Source organism: Seriola aureovittata, chromosome 21 (genome assembly GCF_021018895.1).
Source record: "Seriola aureovittata isolate HTS-2021-v1 ecotype China chromosome 21, ASM2101889v1, whole genome shotgun sequence".
Taxonomy (NCBI): domain Eukaryota; kingdom Metazoa; phylum Chordata; class Actinopteri; order Carangiformes; family Carangidae; genus Seriola; species Seriola aureovittata.
The window spans coordinates 14,878,508-14,890,096 of record NC_079384.1 but is presented as its reverse complement, the minus strand read 5'-3'; the positions used below and the strand labels follow the sequence as shown (position 1 = coordinate 14,890,096).

Here is an 11,589-nt window from a genome sequence, read left to right as displayed (position 1 = left end):
TCCAAACGTAAAAAAAAACATTAAACAGCATCATTATTGACGCAGATTGAGTTGCTCTCTGTTCTGTGTATTACAGTAAACTATCTGTCTGTTTTTTGGGAGTTTAGCATTTATCGAATGTTATTGGCAGGTTGAGCGTCTTGTTTACTCCCAGGTAACTGATTGCACCTTTAAGACTCAGCACAAAATGAAATGGGTTGTTTCTTGTAAGTGAAACCGTTCACGTCATGGGCAGTCAGTCCTCTTGGTCAAACCTGTAAAACCTGAAGTCACACCCGCTCTGTTCATGTGAGCCGGGACATTTAACACCGACAACACCACCCATAACAGTGCGTGAGGAGGTGCAAAGGTGTGTGTTTACTGAACTCTACAAAAAAAAGGAGAGGAGATACAAACTGACAAAGGCGCAACTCCTGAAAGCAAAGGGTAAGACCATTACTCGTTTTCTCTACTCTTAATGGCCTTCTCTCACTTCCTTTCCAAGATACTTTCATAGCAGAGGAGGGTGATGGAATTTCATTACTTATGATTGAAAACCAATGGAGTTCTGAAAGCAGAATGAGATGGAAAGGTGCACTCAGAATGCCAGTATACCCCCCAGATGCCAGCAATCTAATTTACTGTCAGTGGTAATAAATGGGGAGCCACCGGATGGCACAGATAAGATGTTATATCACCATCAGGGTTATCACTTAATATCTGATAATGTCTGTGGGGAGCAATTGTATCTGACAGTTAAAACAGAGGAAGGGGGGGGGGGCTCAGCTCCTGGCAGGAGAAATGATCATCAGTGTGGAAGAATTGTTAATCTGTCAAATCAATGTGACTTCACTCAATAAAGTCTTCATAAAGGGACTCAAGTTTGGGCCGCAGTGTTAATGATTCACAATTGTGGAAAAAGATTTTTCTTTACTGAAACTGAAGAGTTCTGTTGTTTAAAAGGACTAATAAATAGACATAGATAGGCAAACTAAATGAATAGACTAACTCAAGGCTGCAGTGTCCTCTCTGATAGAAGTGATTCATTTACATGGTTGCTGTATGTTTGTTAAGATTATTTAAAAAAAGAAAAAAGAAAAAAAAAAGGACCTAAGTGTTTTTAAGGAAGTGTTTGAGGCAGGAATGTTACCTGGGTAGCTGCAAACATTCCTAAAACCAAAGTAAGATAGATGTGATAACAAAACACACCCTAGTAAGTGCAACGAACAAAGGTTGAATCACAGCATTCACTGATATAGCGAGGGCTGCCAAGTCTCACCAAACAAAACAAAATCACAGCATTATGACATTGGACATAATGACATTGTTATTGTAAACAAAGCCTGTATTGTGGGAGCCTGAGAGCGTGGGCACAAACTGCAGCTCATATTATTCCCTGTGAAAATTCAGCTGTAGTGAAGCTGTGGTACACACACACACACACACATATATATATATACATACAAACACACTATTACATTCTTGCCATTTTCTTCACAGATCCAATCCATCTGTCCTCAAACAATTGCACCTGTACTAAAACAAAACAAAAAAAAAAAAAAATGGGTAGAGGTGAGAGTGAGGAGTGGGACGAAAAGCACCACGACACACGGCAAACTCAGCCCCAGAGATACAGCGAGACAGAGAGTAAAAGCTCGGAGAGCAGCTGTCCCAAGTGCTGCTTGCGGACGAGGGACTGTCTCATGAGCCCGGAGTGCGGCAGGGCGCTCCAGATCTCTAGTGTCGTCGCCTGGTGCGGCATGTGCATCCGCATGTTTGTCTGTAAGTCTCAAGCAAAGAAACAGCAAAGCACCTTACACCTGTTTGGCTATGATCACTGGCTGTTCTGATGGCAGAAAGAAGGGAAAATAATTTCCTGCTTAGAAGTGTATCAATCTGTGCAAAGACTAATGTATAAGCCCGAAATTTAGTGTTCTTTTTTTTTTTTTTTATGTGTATATGCGCTGCAAATTTAAATTCTGCCATAGTGGAGTTAATATTTTTCAATTGGAATCATCCTTATAAAAAGCAATTCAAATGTACAAATAGTTGAAGTAGTATCAGTATTTTTCAAGTGTTAATCTATCTTTTAATTACTTTCATGATTATTTTATGATGATTATTTTTTAAATTTCAGAACATAACCTTGGACATCAGGACCAACTTTTCACAGCTTCGTTGATTCTCAGTATCCTCCAGCACGCTGTGTGAGCCATGCCGTGTGGCTCTCTTCTAATCTGAGATGAAAAATACTCACTTTGAGTTTTGTAAGCTCGCTGTCCACAAGTTATTCAACATGAACTAAATTCAACTGTTTCCATAAAACTAACTAGAAAGGGAATATTCATTATTAAAAAAAAAAAGAACAGTTACGCATTAGTATGAATGAATGCAAGAATGAATGTGACTTTAATCAGTACGTCTTTGTAAGAGGTTTGTTTGGATACTTTGAAGGTTTATGAGACTGATCGCTTCTGAATGATCAAAATGACACAGTATTTGGATGTTGTGTATTTATAGTTGAGAGGTTTTAAGTAATGTAAAATAAGTGTTACATCATGATAATAATAAAAACTATGTGGACTTGAGTGTGTGTGAAAGAGTACTTCCGGTGTAACCCCCACCCTCTCTTAAAATGACCAGAAAAAGTAGAACTCATCTGAAGTCATGGAAAACTTTAAACAAAGCTTTCAGTGACGACTCAGTAACAAGGACAAAAGGTGTATTCAGTTCAATGCCTCTAATAATAGAGACTTGTGATTAATTAAAATGCTTTGACAAGCATGATGCAACTGTACGACATCCTCATCAACACATTCGTCTGAGGTCATCTAGAAAAAGTTATTCAGCGAACTCGCGACAACAAAGAATGCATTTCATTCTCTTAATGTCACGTCACAAGTAAATAACACCTTAAATGACTCCTGTGAGCCTTTTAAAAAGGACCCTGATGCATGATACACTGAGCGGGGACGAGTGCATGAGAATCTGGACTGCTCAATTTAAAAAGGACATTTGGTCACCCCCCACATATGAGCGACAGCCATGGGTCTAAGGTGTCGAGCGTTTTACACAAGTACATGTCTCACATGTGAGACAGTGCGTGGGTGGACAGCAGAGGTCAAGCCATCGTGGGGAAGTACATGATGGGAAGAGAGATTTTGTGCCTGCACTTAACTTTTAATACGCTGCTCAAATCACGACTGCGATCTCAGACACGCAATATGCAAGATCATGCATTTCTCAATGCATAAATTGTCCTCTATTACATGAGGATAAGGGAGCCACTTCTTTAACTGACTTTGAAACCTCAACTTTGGTCCATGTGTAGTGGTCAACATTTTGTTTTTCTGTGCTTAAATGATGTACAAGTATATGGTGTTTCTTTACCAGGTCTAAAGTCGGGCTTGCACTCGATGTGAAGACAAACCCAACAGGGTCGTCAACAAGAGTAGCTGAGAGCAAAACTGCAGCACAAAGGCTGATCTGAGAGTATCAACAGTCCACTACTGTTTATACACCAAGGCTAAAAGATCAGCTGTGTATGCAGGTACTGTAACTAGGTCAGGCAGTGGGCATATAGTAGCAGCGAACTCAGCAGTGGTGACTAGTGGACAGGTGAGATTAAGGCGGTCTGAGAAGGCAGGGATGACTATTCCAGTTTTTATGCGATTTTTATCTTTCCTTATTCTGATTATGATGTCCGATTTCAGATTCTGGACAAATTAATATTAGTAGGAAAATAAACAGACATGCGGTGTAAACAAAAAAAACAACCTCTGTTATCAGAAGATATAAACACATCATTTTCCACGACTTAATGCTTTTCATCTTGTTTTATCATTTCTTCTCTCTTTCTCTGTTCCTCTAGATTCCTCTAATTCTCTCTCCGCTCTGTCGCTGCCTCTTATGTGCCACTGTGTCAGTGTAGGCATCACAATACAGGGGTGACATTTCAAGCAGACAGATTAGGGCTTCTCTCCAATTAATTTTGCTTTCCTTCCCCCGTTAAATACACAATCAACCAAAGGCAAAATGTCAGTGAAACAAACGAGGAGCCGCCATGTGGCTGACAATTACCGCAAAGCACCTCAGAAATGCCAATATGCTAAAGTGGGAGCAGCGTGTGAGATGAATGGGGACAAACGGCAATCTTTTTTCTTTTTTTTTTTTTTGAGGCTTGTTGTTGAAGCAGAACTGAGACGGGTGAAACATGTCTGTGGCTACCTGCCATTGTCACCACATGCAGTGACAGACAACATGTTGGTGGAAAGGTTAAACATTCATCAAAGTGTAAGGGTTTTGAATAAATTATATCTAACATATCGGCTAATATCTCCTTTATTTGTAATGACCATCACAGGACGTGTTGTATAAAAGGTGTATTTAAAAAAACAAAACAAAAAAAAAACCAACGTGACAACGCACACATCGCAAAATGAAAACAAAAAGGTGACCTTCGGCTTGCATGCAGCATTAGAAAAATGCAGTTTCTGACACTGAGGTTGTGGAATTCACACAACCCTCAACCCTCTGATCCAAAACCCAGGTGATACAGGATGTAAATAAGATTTTGCTGGGATTTTACTTCCCACACCGTCAACCCCCACGCTAAGCTAATATGGGCACATGAAAGATGAAATTGTTATACACCCTCCCATGCATCCCCTACTAAGACGGCAAAAAAGCTGACCCACATTATCATAAATATCAAAGTAATAATGCAGGTAAAGGAACGGGCATTACCTGTTTATGAAAAAAGTAATCACATTACTGCAACACGTTACTCAGTAACATTGCATTCTCGCCCCTGCACTGTTCAGTTCAATCTCTCAAACTGCTGCAGGTCGAAGGTCAAACAGAGAAAAATTAACACATCATATGCAAATCAGGTAGTCTTGCCAAGAGAAACCATGGTGTGAATGTTAAGCAGAGAATCTGGTCTTTGCAGGCATATTACTGTAATGTGTGTCTACAGGTGGGGGAACATGGGCTGTGTTGAAAGACAGCCAAATCTGCTTCAACAAGAGCAAACTCACATTGAGGTTGAGCAGGATTTCAAACTATTCCTGTCCTGATAGTGATTCAGCGTGAACACACTCCAATCCTCACCCATGTTGCCAAGTCCATCTGTTGCTGCCGCACTGAACATCCACATTTCTCCGACACGTACCTCGTATGGGTAACTGTGCCAAAACCTGGGCGAAGCGCACCCACCTGCCTCCTCCCAACCCTGAGGGCGACAAGGTAAGAATAGAGGAAACCCAGTCAGGTGTGGTGCTAGCAGGTCCTATCCTGTTTGTCAGGTTGGGGAAACAGGAATTCTCCTTGCTCATCTCCCAAGTCAGTTTAATCACCTCCTTTTGCCAAGATGCACAGCCGGCCCTGCCTGTGATTGACTTGGCCCACAGCCAGCCTCAATACAATTTGTTGCATAAACGCTAAATCGATGGGTCATTATACTAATGAAATGACATGACAGAGGGACATGATAGCAGAATCAAGGTTCTTCATAGCTTCTGGCCATTGTTCAGTAACAAGATTCTGAAATGTTTTAGAAATGCTAAATTGCTGAAATTCCTCGAGGTTGATGGTGAAAGTGGCCTTGAATTCAGCCTGTGGCTATTCTTCTGTCTTTTGGTGTGTACACTCGCCACAACTGCACATACAGCAACCAAAGCAAAGTTATTGGACTGTTTCCTCGTTCACCTTCCCATGAAAGCCCACATTAGCATCTGTTTCCACAGTTAAGAAATACTGAATCATTCAGAAATTATTGACTAGGCTCAGAAGATTAGAGGACATAAAAGGTCATTTTATGGTTATTTTATATTATAGCTGTGGTATCTATGTGCACTATCCCAACATGAGAGCCAATTATACTCTGTCAACTTTTTCTATGGGGCAAAAGACAACGCAGTACAGTGCAGTCACATGCTTCAGTGAACTTTAGTGTTACAGTCCTCACTGTATCTTGTTTCACCAAAGCTGTCAAATACAGTTGCTGCAGTAAAAAGTACAATATTTCCTTCTGAAGTGTAGCTAGTGTAGTGGAAGTATAAAGTAGCATAAAATGGAAACACTCAGTACTAAGAGTAAATGTGTGTGATTACTTTCCACCACTGCTAATACAATTACTTAGCCTTCAGCACACATGGATTTTAATATTGTTCAATTACCCAACCAGGTAAAACTCCTGAATTCCTGAGTGAAAACAAAGGGTGTTTGTTATAGAAGCTATTATCAAAAAGGTTAAGACTAAAAACCACCACAACCACACAAAAGACCATTAAAATTAAATGACAAACTATATTGATGTCAATGCATCTCTACAAAAACTAACCCTCCATTCTCTCAATGGTCATGACTGAGCACCAGTGTTTGCTAAAATTAAAGAATATATGACATTACAGCTAAACTGTAACATTAAGCAAAAGTTAGAAACTAGCTAACATTAGTGTTTATCCGTAGCTTCTTGACACAACCGAATTCAGAAACAGTGTATTAAACTGTATTAAACAGACTAGATAGTTACTGTTACTTACATTTACCTAATGTGTCAATTTGCATGCGTGATGCACAGGAGGTCACGAGTCAGGAAGTTAGACAAAATGTTTAACTAGCCTACCGACAAGGTTAAGAAATGGTACGGTCCACTCTAGGGGTGTCTGAAATCATATTACAAGTTTCTTTCAGGCACGATTTGGGAAATATATTTTCATGTTTATAATAACAGGTAAGAAGAATATAATTTTTCAACCCCCTCAGTGCGTTATTTTTACCTCTTTTTCAGGGGTCCAAGTCTAATCAGGGAGGACAGACCCCCTCAAGCCCCCCTTAATCTAAACCCTGATGACAGTCCTTTTAAAGATATCCAGACTCCAAATTCCTCCTGCAGAGTCTCATTTCACATCTTCACAGGAACCTTGAAGAGTAGCTCAGGCTCTGTCTGGGACTTCTTCCTCTTTCTTTTTTCCATTGAACATTTTTCTGTACACCTTTTACTACTACCAAGAAGATGAAAGGAGTGGAAAAAAAAGTGATGAAAATGTTTGGATAGGCACTGTGAGTGTTGCACCTGTTTGTGTATGTTGCAGAGAGAAAGTGAGAGAGGGAGACAGAGAGGGAGAGATGAGAGAGAGACTGTGACAGAGACAGAGAATGAGACAGAGAAAGAGATGAGATTTGTGATCTCATCTGTTCACCTGGGGCCTCTCTCCTGAGCGGCCTTTTACTGTCGTCAATCATCTCCATGGAGACATCTTAAAACTCAGATGGATGGGAAGCTCTGATGCATTTCAAACATGCCTGTGATACACACTTAGAGAGATTGTGGATGGAAGTGACTCAACTTGTGTCAGGACTGATTATAGTCCCAAGCAAAAGAGGTGTCTAGTGTAAGTGTGGTAGCACTAACTGGTTATTGGCAACGCAAATAACTGGCAGCAACCCTGGCAAAACTTTTACTGTATTTTTACCTGTAATTTACCACGACAGGTAAAAATCAATTAGACACTGTCCAGCCTTGGGAAAATAAAGAGGGGCGAAAGGAAAAAAAGAATATAATGCCTGTGCAGTCTTTTGCACTGTGTCACTGTATGCACACTTTCAAAGAGGTCTGTGTGTGTCTCTGCCAAGCAGTTGGTCTGAGCAGGCAGAAACACAAGTGAACATCATCCACATTCACTTATTTCCTATGGGCCATTATGCACCCGTACAGTACTCTGGCACCCCTACCATTTGCCTATACTACCTATGAGGGCAGCCAGGTGCGCTTGTTTGATTGTAGGTACAGGTACAGTGTTACATTAAGGTACGGTTGCCAAGGGAGATAAATATTAAAACAGGGTGATTTGTATGAGAAGGAAAGGAACGAAGGAGACCTCCTGTTCTCCCTCAGCCTGATTGTCATGTTATGTTCCACTACCCAAACAGAGAATACATTTCTGACTCAGGAACAATGTTTGTCGGCAATATAATGTTGTTTTTGCTGTTTTTCCTACATGAAGCTTAAACAGAAAGCAAAAAAATACAACTGAGGGCTGAGCCTCTTAAAACCCACCTGGTCGCTGGCAACTAGTTTAAAGCTTAAAGGGTTATGGTATACTTGATTTTGTTGGTTTACTGCCCAGTTATGAACTCCTAACCTACGAATGAGCCAGCTAACCTATTCTCTGCCTAAAGACAACAAACCGGAAAAAAAGTACCCTCCTCGTTCCCTATTTCCATTTCAGAAAGTTGGCAACCCCTATATTAAAGAAAAAGTTTGCCTTTCACCTCAAAACATGTATTTGTTTTGTGGCATTCAGCGCAATACCACTTTCACATTTGCCCGTTAAATATGAAGCAAAGGAGATGGTTAGCTAAGACTGACACATAATCCATCTTAAAAACAGTGTGCCAACTATTTCCCTGGCTTCCAAATTATTTCCTGGTCAGGCACATATATAACCCTGATAAATCCACCACTTCTTTTTAAACTTTTGGTTTTTGGACAGAATAAACAAACCAGGTAGTAAGATTTAGAGGTGCTTTTAGGCAGATTTGTTTTTCCCCTTATACAGAGCCATGCTAATTTCCCCCTGCTCCCAGCTTTAAGCTAACCTATCTTGGTCATCGTGTTATATTTATGGACACAATTGAGAGCGGTATCAATCTTCTCCTCTAACTTTGGACAGAAAAAATGAATAAACTAATGAATGATTCCGTCAATGGGTTATACAGGGTCTTGAACTGACTAGCAGATTGTCGGTGAAGGGTTGGTTCAGGTACTAAGCTTTGCAGGTGCGCAACAGGTTATGGCTTTGTAAAACGTAAAAGTCAGTGGTTCAAAACAAACTCCACTTCTTGCTGCATAAGAAATAATTAAGTGTAAAAATCATAATGGTGCTAACCCCACCTGAGTAAAAAAATAGCACTGACATATTAAAGCAGATTAGGCCAGTTTAGCACCATCAAATGAGATTAAGCCATGTTACCTAAAAATGAAACACAGCCTGGTGTACCCAGTTTCACAGAAGAATGATGCAATACAACATGCGCAGACTATTGTGTTAGATGCTCTTCAATAATGTACACAAATTCGACACGTAGACACTAATGTAATGCATTGCTTTAGGATGGATACAGCAACAAAGTGGACAGGTGATGAAAAATCTATGTTCTTAAGGGAGAGGAGAGTAGAGTAGTCTTCTGTCTGTTTGTCAGGCAGCTCTGAAAGATGCCCTTGTGTGCTTCCCTCCAAGAACAAGGTCTCTGTGCCTTGCATTCTCCCCTTCCAGCAAACAAACAAAGCTGATGTAATCCTCAGCTTCCTTAAAGCCTGATAAGAGCGAGTCAGGGTCAGTAGGACCAGACAGAACAAATACACACGGCGTATCATTAGCGTCACAATGGTTCTCCCCAGGATTAGCCGGGGATGCTTTCACTGCATTTTCACAGCCAAGACCAACTTTAACGCCAAGCTTTGTTTCTCACCCAAGGGATGTGGAAAGAGAATTCAATGTTCACTCTTCTGTTTTCCTGAAATTCTTTTGGCTGAAAGCCTTTACAGCACTTACTTTGTCAGCATAATTAACTACCATTAGAACAGGCGACGTAAAGTGAAGGCTAATTCGAGTCAACACGACGTGTTTTCTTCAATCTTCCTCCTAAGGAGACAAAGTAAAAGAACAACAACGTCCCAGAGAGCTTCCTAAATTATGGCAACAGACATTTTCTCCCGTAGGAAAAGAAAAAAAAAGAAAAACTTACCTGTTTTCTTGTTGTCAGTCTGTCTTTGTTCTTAAAATTAGATGGCTCTTATTGATGGCAGCGGATTGCAGTTTTTTTTCTGCAAGTCAGTCGTAATGAAACTGTGACTGGCAGCAGAAAAATTGTGATGTCTTTTAGTCATTGTGTTCTGTGTGCTACAAAGACAACACTTGAATTGGGACTGTACTACAAAATATTTGTTCTGACATTTTGGAACAATATAAACAAATCCAGGTACTTTCTGTATTCAGTCAGTGTCGTCTGGGATAAGTCAACAAGCCTCTCATCTGGTTGCAGAATTTAGTGCCTTTGAAAGCCTACAGGATGCATCCAAAAGCAGACCATGGCTTATAAACACTGTGTAAATAAATAAGGCATTTACATCAAAGGTGCTAGAGGGGACAAGAGTCCACTGCCCCCCCCCCCCCACATTCTTATTATGTCACGGATCACAGATCGGATCATGTTTCAATCATCCCTGTCCACTATAAGACATTAGGTAAAATAAAGCTGGTAAACATGAAACAGCTAGATATATATATATTAAAGATATATTAAAAGATAGGTATATTCAAATTTTTATCCAATCACAGAAGACATTGTCACATCAATCAAATGCATAAAGAGTGTTTGTTACATTGTTCTATTTGAGCTGTTAGTGTAGCTGAAATTAGCTGTCCAGAATTAATAACTGGTAAAATAAAATTTTTAAAAAGTGGTTGAGCCTCCTGGACAGCCAATGAAAAAACCCACTTTAGCAGAAAGTGTGCTTGGTTCAAATAGCAGTCAATATTCAGCTTGTCAAACACGAGCATATTGAGCATGAGAGAAGCAAAACGGAAAGAATGATGGAGCAACTACACTGTGTGCAGTTTCCAACCTGACGAGGGCTCGCAATCAGGGGGAATATGGATAAGGAGAGCAATTTTCGAAAGCTCCTCCAAAAAAAAAAAAAAAAAACACTCTGAAAAGCTAAATGCTGACTGGGAAATATGTATTGCACAAGACAATCAATGAACTTATACATGAGGGGTCCCTTACTGGTCCTTTAACTGAAATAAAAGTAATGCAATGCATTGTGTCATTACTGTGGATGCAACTCACAATTGTGCCGTGTTCTCAGTCTGTATGATGGGTATCAACTGAATATACTGTCTATGAAGACTTCATATGAATGCAGGACAAATTACTTAGATGCGATATTGACATTGGTGACAAGAGAGGGCAAACGTACAATGACCTCTGTTTGACAAGGACAAATGTCAGGTGTGGCTAAATGTATTGAAAGACATGAATCCAAAAGCAGCAACAATGCACTGCACCAATCACAGCTTCAAAGTGCAACACTGTGAGTGGTGCCTTCAGTTTAGGTCACAATATACTGTACATGAAATAATAACTCACCATACCAACTCTTTAAAATTAGTAGCCTGAAACCACTCTGCCCCTCTCAATGGACTGCCAGAACCAGTGCAATAAAATCCTTGTTTGATCGTTTCAGAGCTGTCTACAACATCGTGGATGAAATAATCAGAATGGGTGGAAACACAGAAGCACCAAGGCTGCAGGCACTGATGACACAAATCAGTATTTTCATTGGATTAGAGGTGTCTCTCAAATGGTTTTCCTCTGTGGAAGAGGTGGGTGCCCCACTCCACAGGTGTCTCACCAGAGACAGTTCAATCAGCTATGCAGATGCTCCAGATGAACAAATCTGCGGTCCACAGCATCTTTGAAGATGCCCAAAGAACGCTCACTGACTCCAGGCTGTTATGATGATGGGGACGCACCTCATCAGTGGGGAAAATCCAGCAGAGCAGCCAGTTCTTTCAGGCAGTCGACCTGCTCACCTCTGAG

The 11,589-nt window shown here is 40.5% G+C and overlaps 1 long non-coding RNA gene across 1 annotated transcript; it reads left to right on the top strand.

Annotated features, from left to right (window-relative positions):
- Positions 1 to 275: 275 nt before the first annotated feature.
- LOC130162523 (uncharacterized) lies at positions 276 to 2,567 on the top strand. Its single transcript, XR_008826277.1, has 3 exons — positions 276 to 426; positions 1,480 to 1,761; positions 2,117 to 2,567. It is a non-coding gene; the product is annotated as an uncharacterized LOC130162523 (long non-coding RNA).
- The last annotated feature ends 9,022 nt before the right edge of the window (positions 2,568 to 11,589 follow it).